The 15,247-nt window shown below is 37.4% G+C and overlaps 1 long non-coding RNA gene across 1 annotated transcript; it reads left to right on the top strand.

The window, feature by feature from the left end:
* The first annotated feature begins 194 nt into the window (after window positions 1-194).
* LOC127502922 (uncharacterized) lies at window positions 195-14,902 on the top strand. Its single transcript, XR_007926959.1, has 4 exons — window positions 195-3,542; window positions 3,976-4,100; window positions 14,260-14,310; window positions 14,719-14,902. It is a non-coding gene; the product is annotated as an uncharacterized LOC127502922 (long non-coding RNA).
* Window positions 14,903-15,247: the final 345 nt, after the last annotated feature.

The following is a 15,247-nucleotide window of genomic DNA, read 5'->3' as shown; positions in this document are numbered from 1 at the left end:
ATTATAACTATATATTCTGTTGTGATTGCACAATATCTAAACTTACTAAAGCAATTATATTAGACTTTACAATTTCTTCCATTTATTTTTGTAATATGTGGCCCATATATATATATATATATATATATATATATATATATATAATATACTGTCATAGCTGGTTAGCAATGTTAGTTAAGTGATAACTACAACAGTTGACTGATTCATCATCAAGCACATAAACGCTCTGGTGGTGGAGTCCATATGTAACACACATTTTCAAAACTGATGTTTGAGGAGTGTCTGGCTTCTCAAAAATGCTAATTCTCATGTTATAGGACTACAAATTGAGAGCTTTTCATAATTGTAATCGTTAACCCTGGGTTATTCTAAACCCTGGCTATATGGAATACTGGGTTATCTTGTTTGACGCTTCACACTGTTCATACTTTAGATGGGGTTAAAGGTTTAGTTCACCCAAAAATGAAATTTCTGTCATTAAGTACTCACCCTTATGTCGTCCCAAACCTGTAAGACCTTCGTTCATCTTCGGAACACAAATTTAAGATATGAAGAAATTCGAGGATTTCTAAACCACACATAGACAGCAATGTCATTGCAGTCAACCGACACTATACACATGCGCAGCACGACGCATGCGTGTGATGCTGAGGCAGGAGTCGGCCAATGAGTCGGAAGCCTGCACTGCCTTCACTACAAATTATAAAAATTGTTAAAGTCATTTTTGTTCTGTTTTTGTGCACAAAATGTATTCTCGTCATTTCATAACATTAAGGTTGAACCACTGTAGTCACGTTGGCTATTGTAACAATGTCTTTAATGTCTTTCTGGACCTCAAAAGGTCCAATGACGTTGCTGCCTATGTGTGGTTCAGAAACCCTCGGATTTCATCAAAAATATCTTAATTTGTGTTCCGAAGATGAACGAAGGTCTTACGGGTTTGGGATGACATGAGGGTGAGAACCTAATGACAAATTTCATTTCAATTAACCCTTTAACAGTTAATTGCATATTGTTGTCAGAGTCTCTAGCATTGCACATGCGCCATTTATACTAGGTCTGGCTATATTGCTATTTTTAGGACTATAACTCCTTTACCCGGGGTTAAGCGCAATGTGAAAAGCCCTTCTGTGTTGCCCCTTTAACAAATGATTTCAAACCTCAACATAAATCCCTGTGAAGTCTCAAAAGTCCATAGTTTTCCACCCATCTTAAATACTCTATCAAACATGTCGACGTCCATCTTTTGGAAAGCGTGAGAGGTTTCGTTGGGGTTCTGCTGCAGCATCTGGTGGGAAGCCGAAGGGCCGTGGCTGACCGGGCAGAGGGGCTCTCGCGGGGCCAGTGGGCATCTGCCTCGACCCGCTACACTTCACCCTCCAGCATCATATATTCATGCGCTGCTCCCCCCGCACCATCTGTGTCCACGCTCACCAGCGGTTCGCACACGAGCTCTGGTGACACACAGGACGGGCAGAGCAGGGGTAGGGCATGGCCACGGTAGCACAGACTGCGGAGCGCTAGGCTGTGCCAACACGTATGAAAGAGAAAGACAGGAGCACAGCTGTCTTCCTGTCACTACATTCGCTTGGATATAAAATTAGAGTTGTGAGCATGTGTTCGGTACACTAGTTTATAAGTTTCTTGATCCACCTCAACACGCTCCTTGTGCTTTTTTCAGTTGCACTACATGTACTCAGCCACAAGATGGTATGACTGACTCACATTTTTACCAGGTTCTTCCTGTTTAGTTAGCAGTCCAAAGCCACGCACTTCGATAATTGGAGTTTTGCTTTGCAATAATGCAAAACAGCGTGGTAGTCTTGGTTTTCTGCGTGTGACCCACTGCTTTTACGATCTCTGACCAGAACTCGCTTTCCTCCGTCGCGTGCCCCATTCGAGCAGCTGAGACCCAGCGGCTCGCTGGCAGGTGTTGGTCCTCCTGTCGGCCGCAGCTAAGGGAACTTCACTGGGCCTTTGTGCCCGCTTCAGCCTGGCTCTGCCGTCCCGCTGGCAGATGGCATCAAGCTGCGGGCGCCTCTCCCAACTATAATTACCAGCTTCAGCTACAGATGGAGACAAGCAGGCGCGATGGTCCCTGTATCCTCTGTGGCCTTCACCAACCTCCGCAGTCTGCCCTGAAAAGCCTAAACAGGCCTGCTGCTAGGACAAACCACCACACACTTCACCAACTGCTAAAGTGTCTGTGAGCTTCCTGCAGATTAAATACTGTGTAGATGTTCCATCGGTAGTGTAATATCAGATACGCACTATTTGCTTAGTATTGGGTTGATTTATTGATTGATTGATTGATTGATTGATCCCACATGAAAAATACTAATAGTAAATACTATAGTGTTTTTGAACCATACTATAGTAAAGAACTTGAATTAATTTGTTGTCGTAATTCTATAGTTGCTGTGTTAATATAACAACTACAGTAATATAAACTATTTTACCCAATACTGTACTAAGTTTTCTACAACTATATATATTATACTACAATACACTACAGTTTACTGTAGTAAAAACTAAAGTATACTACAGTATTTATTAGTTTATCTGTTCACTATAGTTAATATTACAGTATGTTGTAGCATTCAATAACAAAGTTTTGTAAATACTATAATATATACAGCATACTACACTTTACTATAGTATGGTTCAAAAACACTATAGTATTTTTTCATGTCGATACTGTTTTGCATTTGTGCACTTTTTTTTGGACCAGATTTGTTGCCACATGTCTAAAATACAAAACTCAAGTTTAACAGTGTTTATCTTGAAGTATTAACTGTCAGAAATCTATCGTTTTATTATTTTCTTAGGTACAAGCTGAACTGATCTATTTGAAACAGGGTATGACAATGTAGTATGACTAAATTTTGTTTTGCTTTTGTATTACTCTACAGTCAGCTGAACTTCAAGAAAGTTTCTTTCTCTTCAGTCAGTTATTGTTAACTAAAACAAAAACTATTAAATATATTTGTTAATTAAAAAGCTGAAATAAAATAAAATGTTAGTATTAGATTAAACTTGTTTCAGGTAGTTCAGTTAGGCAAAATTTTTAAAAAAGTTTTTTAAGTGTAAGTTGAAGTACTAAATTTACTAAAGCCAAGGTGGAAATTAAAATAACGCTATTTAGAAATAAACTAAAAATGGCAATAGCACATAAAATGACTCAAACTAAAATTAAAATGAAAGCTGAAAATATAAAAATAAAAGGTAATTCAAAATATTGATACATAATAATATAAAAATAATACTAAAGTAACACTGTCATCACACTTCTTCCCTTCTTTTTAGACCTTTTGTCTCCACCAGAGAAAGGTTACCATTTTTCAGACATCCTAAAATGTCTGAGTTCTTTTTCCTCCAAGCTAAGCATTCCACCACTTCATCTACTTCCAGTCTCTGTTGAAGGTCATGCAGTCATTGGCTCCTGGTGCACAGAAAGCATGAGATCTGTCCTTGATGACCAAATGACCTTCACTGATCACACTGCAACAACTGCCCTGTCCTGCTGCTTCATCCAGCACAAGGTATTTTCAGTTTTTCTGCAACCTTGTCCCATCTGACGCATTGTTGAGGCTTTTGTTATCTCATGACTAGCAGATTGTTATTCACTTCTCACTGTCTGCATGTTCATTCATTACCTTACATGGATCCAAAATGTAGAACTGTATACCAGTGGACAAAACGGTCTTAAAGTGATTCCAGTGATATAATTTCTCTGTGTTGTTATCATTATAGTTGTGGTGTGTATCACACTTCTCATAGAGTTAGAATGATTATTGAAACTTTATCATTACAGTTATTGTTCTTGGTGTGAACAGACCTTAACTTAATCCACTTTGACGAACTGTTTTCTATGTTTTGGGTAATACTAATTCTTATCTTAAATACAATTTAGGATGCATATGTCAATTGGGTACATGCTTTTTCTTGGGTCTCACCATGAGCTTCCTGTTGCAGCCAGAATCAAATTCAAGACCGTTTCTGATCTATGATGGAGCCAATGAAAAGGCACCCATGGTTATATACAAGCTATGTACCAACCATACACCCCCCAGCTGGGCAACAGCAATCAGCTAAATCTGGTAAAAGCAGCATTTTCTTTCCTCCACATGAAAAACTATTAGTAACCATGCTTGTTAACCAAATGTGGAGGTCCTTTCTGATTATTTCCGACTAAGTACTTTATTTTAAGTTGTGCAGCAAAATGATCTCGATCTTTCTTAAGGTAGTTATGTTAGTAAAAGCTGTCCGAGATGCATCTGCGTGTATGTGAAAGTGTTTTAAAGTGTGCCTAGACTAGCGGGAGTTGGGTTAGTTCTCATGCCCAGCTGGCTCTTCTCTGAATCAGACATGGCTCTGCAGTAACAGATGGGTACTCTGGGGAGACTTACAGAGAAACAAGCCTCACATATCAGACACTCTCTGCTCTAGATCCACACTACTCTCAAGATTGCCCCTCAGTCCTTGTGGGAAACCACTATTCACCATTACTCCGTTAATTCTTTTAATAGATTAAATATGACATTACTAACTGGATAGTTGCGTCAGCACTTTGGGGAGTTTGCAGGGAAAGTGACTGTTCTGTTGGGCTGCATTGTGCATCCACAAACACAATCCCTGAGCAGTGTTAATCTCGCCAACAGAGTTACTAATGTTAATGTTCACTAACTAAAGTTTTATATTTCATCAAAAATAATGACATGGAAAAATGTCATTATGGTTGAAAAAAAAAAACATGACGATTTTAAAACTTTGTTGATGAAAATGATGAGGAAAAATTACACAGCAAGATGTAGTAATGCTCTAACATTGTTTTGTGTGTGTGTGTGTGTGTGTGTGTGTGTGTGTGTGTGTGTGTGATTTAAAAAAGAAAATTAATTTTAAATTAATTTTAAATTTATCCAATCATACTCTGGGATTGAGCTGTGCAAGCTGAAGTTTAACAGTGAATGAACACCAGTAGTGAAATTGTGAAGTTTGAAGGGGGATGTTGATTTGAAATGTAGTGTATTACTATAGAATATGAATTATAATGAATGATTAATTTTACATGTTGTGTTTCAAAATTTTTAAAGGCATCATATACGGAACAGGTTATAGACAAGTTAATCACTTAACTTTCACGGTTTGCTTTATGTAACATAAAAATGTAGTTGTGATACCTTGTATAAGTAAGTTATAAAAATTTTCGTGACCAATTTTCAGTATTTCTTTAATAACTAATTTTCATCATTTTGAATTCATACGTAGTCGTTTAGGTTTATTGTTCACAATTTTATTTATTTGTGGTGTTTAGACAACTTCCTTTATGTTTCCGACTAGGGACAATACATCGATTTGCGATACAATGAATCTGGATCGATCCTGATATTTTCTCTCTCGAATCGAGTCTGAGCTTAGTTTTAACAGCAGATGGCGCTCTAGGCTAGTTTTTAACTGCACATTCAAATGCTCACGAAGAAAAGTGCTGGACAGCGATTGTGTTTGGTCATGTAAGTGGTTAAATATACTTGCACCTCATCTCAGAATGCTTTTATGATGTGAGATAAAAGGGTTAGTTCATTCAAAAATGAAAATTACGTCATTTATTACTCACCCTCATGTCATTTCACACCCGTAAGACCTTCGTTCATCTTCGGAACACAAATTAAGATATTTTTGATCAAATCGGATGGCTCAGTGAGGCCTGCATCGCCAGCAATAACACTCCCTTTTTCAATGACCAGAAAGCTACTGAAAACATATTTAAAACAGTTCATGTGACTACAGTGTTTCAACCTTAATATTATAAAGCGACGAGAATACTTTTTCTAATACACTAATGTACTTAATGTTATTTCAAGGACAATTATCACCTTTTTGTGAAATGTTTAAATTTTAAAATCAAATATTGAAAATTTGATTTAGTTAAATAGTTCATTTAGCACTTTCACATGAGAGTAAATCAAAGTAAAAATGACTAAAAATTAATGAATATGAAAAAATTGACTGGATATTTTCATAAAAAGAAGAAGAAACTATGACCAAATCAAAATAAAGGGTGAAAAGACATTTCAACAATGACCCATCCATCCTGTCTGTCACACTTGCTGCTCGGTGAGGCAACAGTGCTGAGACGGCCATGGCTAATGGGGGCTGCAGCAGGTCAGGTCAGTTTGGAGAAGGGAAGAGAGGTAGAGGTGACCTTCTTACTGTACCATTTTAGCCTGTCCAGGCCAGTGCGGTAGAAGGGATGTGTCCGTGGGGAAAGTCAGACAGATGCTGTTTCTCTCACTCTCTCTCTTTTCCGCCCTGTGGGTGAGACAGAGTGCAGTCTGGCCCGTGCAGCTGCCACCCGCACCATCAGGAGCTCTTCTGCCTGCTTCTCCTCAATGACCTACACACTAAACTTCGCTTTTGCTGGGACCACACCAGTTCAGGCAGGAATATCTTTAGGAATGTAACCAGAAGCTCAAATAAGCGTGTTTATATATGTATTGACGGACTGTGTATTGACATCTGTGTGCGGCAATGATGAGTGAATGAATGTGTGGGTGAAGGGGGTTGGGAGAAAGAGCCAAAAGGGAGGGGAGGCTTCATACCAGCTGCTAAACATGACATTTCCTGGCTGGGCCTTCGGTCCCCAGCAGGGGCGACATCTGTGTGCCTGCCTTTCATCCCCCTCTGCTCCTCAGGCAAGATGGCTGAACTACCTGCAACAGGGCACAGGCCCCAGAGACAGCCAGCACTCTCTACTCCAGCCAGCCAAAGCCTCTCCCAGCTGGGCTCCTGTTGCCTGGGGCCTGAAGCCCAGGCACCCAGCTGCAGTGTCTACCCTTCCCCTGGCCCTGTTTGATCCTCCGCCCGCAGTCCCTCTGTACACACACCAGTCACCTCCAGCCCTCAGAGGAAAGATCACGCTGGCTTCACACCTCTGAGCTGTTCTTGCTGGAATTAGAGGTTTTTGGTCATAAGGGAGCTATATTTGCACAGAGCATGCTTTCTTCTTGCTAACTAACAGTAATGGCACTATATTTTCAGTAGAATGGATGGCAGTGGCTCAAAATGATTGGTTCCTAATAACAAAGTATACTGGGTGAACTAACCCTTTAATTAAGAACTTATTGAGCATTCTTGACTGTCAGGTGACCTACAATGTTCAGCCGCATCATTTTCATTATATATACACACACATATATATAGTATGACACACTACCGTTTAAAAATTTAAAGTCAGTAATAGGTTTTTGTTTTTGAAAGAAGTCTCATGCTCTCCAAGGCTGCATTTATTTGATCAATAATACAGTAAAAAGATACAGTAATATTGTGAAATATTATTACAATTTAAAATAACCTTTCTATTTGAATATATTTTAAGATGTAATTTATTCCTGTGATGGCAAAGCCGAATTTTCAGCAGCCATTACTCCAGTCTTCAGTGTCACATGATCCTTCAGAAATCCGTCATGTTTTTTTGAAGCTCAAGAAACATTTCTTAATATAATCAATGTTGAAAACAGTTGTGCTGCTTAATATTTTTGTGGCAACCATGATACTTTTTTCACTGTTCTTTGATGAATTGTTAGCGTGTAGTTTAGCTACTGTAAATACCTTTTGACTGTAGCTGAACGATTATAAATTATTTGGGGTATTTCATCCAAATGGAAAAAGTGTCATTATTTACTCACTCTCATATCCAGTGTTGGGGAAAGATACTTTTAAAAGTAATGTATTACAATATTGCATTACTCCCAAAAAAAGTAACTAATTGTGTTACTTATGCTGCATTCCAGGCAGGTTTTTGAGCCCATAAGTCACGACTTCAAACCACGACTCACGACTTTGTAGCGTTCCAGGCAAGTCACGCCAAACTGCCTGAGTGTAAACAAACCAGCATGGCAGACCATACGGGGCTTATGCTCATTTATAATTATTTCTATCGCCAAAGGTGCTTACTCCTTGCTTATTTGAGGGAAACGGAGGAGGAAAAATGGCACATAAGGCAAGAGAAGCTTTTATACCTTTTATTTTATGTTATTTTACCTTGCACTTGCATAAACACTGCATCCGTAGGGGCTGCCATTGTTGTTTTGCGGGCTATGTGACGTCAGAGCGCGGAACTGGGAGTACATCGATCTAGTACGAGTTCACGGGTGGGAAGTCACGGGTTTGACTGCCGTTCCAGTGCACTTTCACGGGTAGAAGATTGGAAAAACACGGGTTACGGGTTGCCTGGAACACGGCATTAGTTACTTTTTATGAAAAGTAATGCATTACATTACTTTTGCGTTACTTTTTCCTACCTGGGCTGGGATTGCTTGTTTGTTTTTTAACAACAACAACAACAAAAAGTTCTATTTTTGGCAAATGTTAAGGCCCTTTCACACCAAAAGTGAAATGAATAAGCCTCAGGCCGAAGGAAATGCATATTTACGCCTGTACAGTAGAGGGCGCAGCTCAAACAAACCTTTCAGCTGTGCTGCCATTCTGGATTAAAGAAGAATAGGATACAGAAGGAAGTTCAACACTCTTATTTCTAAATCTTATTTCTAAATACTGAATGTTTTCGTGCAAGTGAGATGTTCACATTTACAATAACCGTCATGTTAACACAGCCCACACAACACCTCTGCACTTTATTTCTCTCAACATGGGGCTGTCAGTCAATAAATGTGAAAACGTAACTTCCATTACATATTTGAAAAAGTAACTTAGATATTTTGTTGTAAATTGAAAAATTAATGTGTTACTTTACTAGTTACTTGAAAAAGTAACCTGATTATGTAACTCAAGTTACTTGTAATGCGTTACCCTCAACACTGCTCATATCATTTCAAAATTGTATGACCTTCTTCTGTGGAACACAAATGTAGAAGTTTTGAAGAAAAAAAAATGTATCCAATGTTGTTTTGGACACAGCTGACATTAATTGTATGACCAAAAGCAGTTAAAAAAATAGCATAGCATTGACATAAATAAATTACAACAGAATTTTCATTTTTGTGTAATCTCTCCTTTTAAATCAATGCTGAATTTGCTGGTTACAGGAAAGTGTGGCGTATCTTGTTCCTGACTAGTTCCTGTAACTGTGTACTTTCAAACCCATCTGGTCTTGGTTTCATGCGAAGATTTAATGACTTTAACGAGAATGGTGAAGCCCAGTTATAAATGGGAAAAGATTTGTGATTTTTCACCTCAGTTCATTGATGCTTAGTTTCTCATGGAAAATATTGGCCATGCAGATTTTCCTCACAGATCCCAAAACTCCAGTTTAGATTGCAAAACTCCAGGAGCCACAGACTTATCAAAGCCACATGTTGAGGCGAAGACTCTGGTTTGCCACAGTGAACGCCTGGACAGTGCGGTTTTGGACAGTTCTAGTTACATATGTATGTTGTTGCAAAGTTTCTATATGGAAAAAGAGGCAAATGTATTCCGAGAAGGATGGCAGTGTGATTACGTTATTGTATTGTATGCCATTTTGTAAGCAGCATATACAGAGAATGTAAATGTATATAGAAGTTAAAAGAATGTAATTGTTGAGCAAAGCATAGCTGGCAATTTAACAAGCCACCATAATGGTTATGATACTGTGAGCATATTTAACATAGTGAGCATTTTAAAACTCTAACTCCAACACTCCCTTATGACTTTTAAATGATTCCAAAAATGATTTCAAACTATCAAAGAATGAACTTTGAATCCAGGATAACAGATTTATTTCTAGTCATTTGCATTTTCTAGTCTACTCATTAGCCGATCCTATTCTGTCACCATTTTCAGAGAAATATTCAAGCGCATCTGCTTTGAGTTCTTCAGCAACAGCCAAAATCTTCCTCTCTTCCACTTTGTTGATTGTTTAAAGTTATCAGCAAATTTTCTAATGGAGCTGTTCGGATGTCTTTTCCTTGGGTTAATGATTTCCTCTGTTAACTGGGCCATTTATTCATTTTCTTAAGAGAATTTGGTCCCGCCCTTCACTAAGAGACAATCACTTCTCTGTGAAAGCGATGGGGCAGTTTGGCAAGCAATGGATTTCCTCATGTCATCTCTCAAGGAAAAAGTGTGCTTGGCTCAGAATAACAAAATATAACACTGTCACAACGTAAGGCAAATCCACAGCCTGTGAAGAGCAGGCACCTAGCCAAGCACTTTTATGAGAGTGGAGGACATATTTATGCAGTACTTACACTAATGGAAGCACATTTAAGAGGTGGAGGCAGGGAGGGACATTTATGCATTTTGTTTTCTCCTTAAAGTTGCTCCTAAGAAAAGTTCAAAGAGAACTGAAATTAAGTTTAAATGGTCCAAAATCGTTTCTTAAAAATTAGAATTCCTCTTGAGATGCAGCAACAGGCCTATAACACCATGTTGTACAACAAACAACTGATCACAAATAATCCCCTTGCAAGTAAATACAACTTGGCCTAAACCAGTTAAATTATGGTAGCAGCAATGAACTTGCATTAAATGTCTATAAAATTTCAGAATGTCTGCATAGTGTTTTCACTGTTCAGAAAAATCACAGAAAGTGATGAGTACATTCCCAAAAGGTTTCTGTTTCCTCATTTATCAGACACCACCTGAATATGAGAATGGTACCACACCATGCAGCTATAGGCAAAGAAGCTCAAACATTTACCTAGTAAACGTGTTGCTCAACAATAGAAGCTCACTAATAATCCTGGGCGGTTTGCATGTTATCCTCTATCTGCCCTTTGAGCCAGCCTGCCAGGCTCACTCTATCGGCAGATTGCACGCACACATGCAAAATACTATTGGGGGTCATCGTGCAGCTGTACTGCTCTGGGTATCCGCGTACACATATGCATACGCAGAAACACACATGCTGTGAAATATTCAAATGCTGGGATGGGCGCGTTTTCTGTGGCACAGTGCATTACTGTTAAGTGCTACAAAGAGTTATTCTTATGTTGCAGACTCAACAGACACCACACCCCCCTGCTCAATAACAGGTTAGTGCATAACTGTTTGTCTTGCAAATGACATGACAAGCTCTATGGGCATCAACTTCATTATAGAGTATGAAAGAAGATTGGCTACTTAAAGTTTTTAAAGGGATAGTTCATCCCAAAATAAAAGTTCTGTCATTTACAGTATAAACTTATAATGAAACTTGTAAGAATTATACTGGTTGCTGTTTTCCATGAAATGAATGGAGACTGAGGGACTGTTTACACAATGCCATTTTCAACTAAAAACTTTAATGCATTTTGGCCGTTTATTTACATGACAATGGTGTTTTGGGGGCCTGAAAACGCAAAATTATGAAAACAGGTCTCCGTATAAACTACGAAAATGCGAATATGTGGCACTTGTGGCTAGGATTGGGAATCGAAAATCGATTTCAATTCTGGAATCGGATAAGGTCAGGAATTGGATACTTCCTCTTACCAATTCCTTTGTGTGCATTTTAATATGACTTTAAACCATTGGCGTGCAAGAAGGCTGTTGTCTGTGCTGCGCACACATTCGAAACGTGTGCAAAGAAAGCCGCCTCTCATACTGAATAGTGTGTTGTGTTGTACTGAACTGTTCTCTTCCGTGTCTTTTTTGCACTTGAATGGTCAAATACAAACAAAAATATGTAAAAAATAAAAATAAAAAAAATTCTCGTAAACAGTTGGTTATGTCTTAAGTGCATGTAAACAGTTGACAAAGAAAACGCATAACAGTATATTGCATCCATAAAGCTCTTAAAGTGACAGCAGCAAAAAAATTCTGCTGCCGTCTCTATAATAACATTAATCAAACAATAAAAGACAGAAAATTCTGAATCAATAAGTACAATCGGAATCATTAACATTCATACGATACCCAACCCTAATTGTGGCATTTGTGTTAAGTCTATAGGTGCGTAGTTTCGGTAACACTTTACAATAAGGTTCATTAGTTAACATGAACTAATAATGAACTGCTCTTACACAGCATTTAATACATTATTAAAATCTTGTTAACATTAGTTAATGCACTGTGAATTAACATGAACAAACATTAAACAACTGTATTTTCATTAACTAATGTTAACGAAGATTAGTAAATAAAGTAACAAATGTATTGCTCATGGTTAATTCATGTTAGTTAATACATTAACTAATGTTTAACTAATGAACCTTATTGTAAAGTGTTACTGTAGTTTCTTTACAAAGTGACATCGCCATTTACTTGCCTTGCATGCATAATACAGCGTCATTTTCGCGGATCCATGTGAACGGGGATCATTTTGACAACGTTGTCGTCTGTACATGAAAAAAAAACAAAGGAAAAACTTTGTTGTGTAAATGTATCCTGAAACTTTCAAGCTTAAAAAATGACAAGAAGTATAATAAAAGTACCAAAAAGTAGTACGTACACAACATATGTGCTCGATTAAAATAAAGTTTATCCTATCCTACTAAAGTCAGTGAATTAAAGGTTTTGTTTTAAATTGATTGAACAAATGATTCTGATTCAATTTGTAAATTTGATGACCATTTAAAAGAGCTGACAAAAAAAGAACTATTCATTGACAAATTGGACATCTCTCTCATGAACAAAGCAAAGACAGCTAGGTGGGTCTAAATAATGGCTTAAATTGCAGTATAACAATATAATTGTGTGGAATATGTGAACTATCTTTATGATGCTTTTGTAGTGCTTTTGTATCCTTTATAAAGCCTGAAAGCCTTGTACTCCATTCATTGTAACTGTATGGAAAAGCGCAACCAGTCTAATTCTGCTTTTGTGTTTCACAGAAGAAAATCAGTTGAGTTTGGAACAACATGAAGGTTAGTAAATGATGACAGAATTTACATTTTTGGGTGAATTATCCCTTCAACCAGAGCATATCAGAATCAATACACACATGCGCAGAGGAAACTCAGAGCGCTTTAAAGATGCGTCTGTTCAGGCTTGTCAGGGCTTACTTTGACACTGATGGAAATGAGAGGCTGATTCCTGTGGTACACCACAATGAGCTGTAAACTTTCAGAGATGGATGATAACCAGAATCCCAAGACGCTTTTACACTGCACAATACACTGGCATTCAGCAGACAGTGAGTCTGAATCCTTTCACTGTTCTCTGGTCGTGTTGTTGTTGTTGTTGTTGTCGATTGTTTTGGCACAAATCTAAAAACAGTGGTAAATGGACCCTTATCTATATCTTTCTCAGAACATTGTGTAGTTGATATGGATGCCAATGGAAACCTATGTATGTCTTGCTTTTGTTACTTGGAACATATGTAAGGCGAAGTGAAAAGGCAATTTTCACTCTAATGGATCAAAGAGTGTTGTGACTGAATGCACTGGTGCTGGAGGAGGTCCATTACTCTTTGCTGAAATACAGTGCTGGAGCACCTCTTGTGCTCGGGATGAATCTGCTGATGGCAGCACTTGATGTGCCAGGTATCCGATAAGAAAACTGAAGCCACAAAATGCTTACCAGCATAATGCAATTCATTGATACTGCAATATGTGGTAGATCAGTGTCTGTTTTTCAAATGATTTAAAATTCAAATGAGATACCACCATACAATTAAATTTCAAGAATAAGTATAAACAACTATAAGTAAGTTTTCATAGATTGACTCCCGCAAAATGTGTAAACACTGTGGCTCTGCTCTCAAAATATTATTCTGTTTGATTGATTGATTGTTTTGTTTGTTGCATCCCAACCAGCCTGAGACTGCAACACTGGCTCAACCAATGGTGTGAGTTTGGGGTAGAAATATTTGTTTACTGAACTAATGGCTGGCAGTGTTATTTTAATATTATTTGTATACTATTATAGTATTTATTAATATTTTGATTAGCTTTTATTAAAAAAATATATAATTATACGATATATTATTATAGTAATTATTCATATTTTGATTAGCTTTTATTTTTGTTTTCCGTTTTCATTTTAGTATTTTTATGTGCTAATTTTATTTTTATATATATTTCTATTGCTTTTATTTATTTTAATTTCAGCTTTAGTAATCTTAGTACTTATTTTATTTGAATTAGTTGCCAAGGTAACTTTTTTTTTTTTCATCTGATATTTATATTTTATTTTATTTCAGCTTTATTTTAATTAACAGTTTTAGTTTTAGTTTTAGTTAATAATAACAACACTGATGGCAGGGAAACCTGATTGAATACTGTCATTATTTACTAGTGGTGCATATAGCACACATTAAATAATTTTCTAGCTTTAAATACCTAAAAATGTAGCCAAACCTGTATAACTACTCTGAAACTGTTGACTGTTCTTTTTCAGAGTACACAGAAAAGAAGGAAGTATTCTTGGAACTGACAGAAGAAACAAAACGTAAGACACTTAACATGAAAAATGTCTTATGAAATAAAAGACTGGTTTTGTGGCTCAGCTTAAAGCCAGTGAAAAATACCCATCACTTACTGAGCTTATCGGATCTGCAAATCATTACAGCCCATTAAAGGCAATTAAAACAGGTTTTTCTTAAATAGGACTTTGTTTAAGTGGAAACTTAAATTTACTCAAACTAAGATGTGAATTAGATCTGGAGGAAGTCATTTTTGCACCATTAACACTTAACATGATCACATTACCTGAGACGGCTGTTCAAACCAGGTGTATACAGGGCCACAAAAGCAGTACCAAATCTATAAGAAAAATTTGAAGCACCCCCAAATCCTTAGGATTGCAGGAAGACTAATCCTAACCAGCCATTTCCTCACTTTGTTCACTTTCCTTCAGCCACAGATAAGAGCCACATACATGCTGAAACGTGCAGTTTCTTTGACATCCACCGTGGCTGTGCTAAATCTCAGGAATGTGAGAGACAGTCTGTGGACGATAAGCAGACAGAAGATTATGAGGTCTGAGGGAGGAAAAGAGAGGACAGAGTCTGTTTTCAAGACCCCTGAGCAAACAGAGAAGTGAGAAGGTGTGATTGTTCACCCACAAATGAAAATACTGTCATTTAGTCACCAAGTTTTTACAAACCTGTATGAATTTCTTTCTTCTGCTGAACACAAAAGAAGATATCTTGAAGAATGTCGGTAACCAAACAGTTGATGGGCTCCGATGACTTCCAGCTTTTCTACTATGGAAGTCAGTGACTACCATCAACTGTTTGATTACCAACAATCTTTAAAATATCTTCTTTTGTGTTTAGCAGAAGAAAGAAATTCATACAGGTTTGGAACAACTTGAAGGTGAGTAAATGATGACAGAATTTTCATTTTTGGGTGAACTATCCCTTTAATAAATTATAATTATAATA

The sequence above is a fragment of the Ctenopharyngodon idella genome, chromosome 20 (assembly GCF_019924925.1).
Source record: "Ctenopharyngodon idella isolate HZGC_01 chromosome 20, HZGC01, whole genome shotgun sequence".
Taxonomy (NCBI): domain Eukaryota; kingdom Metazoa; phylum Chordata; class Actinopteri; order Cypriniformes; family Xenocyprididae; genus Ctenopharyngodon; species Ctenopharyngodon idella.
The sequence above is the reverse complement of the archived record's forward strand: the minus strand, read 5'-3'. Positions and strand labels throughout refer to the sequence as shown.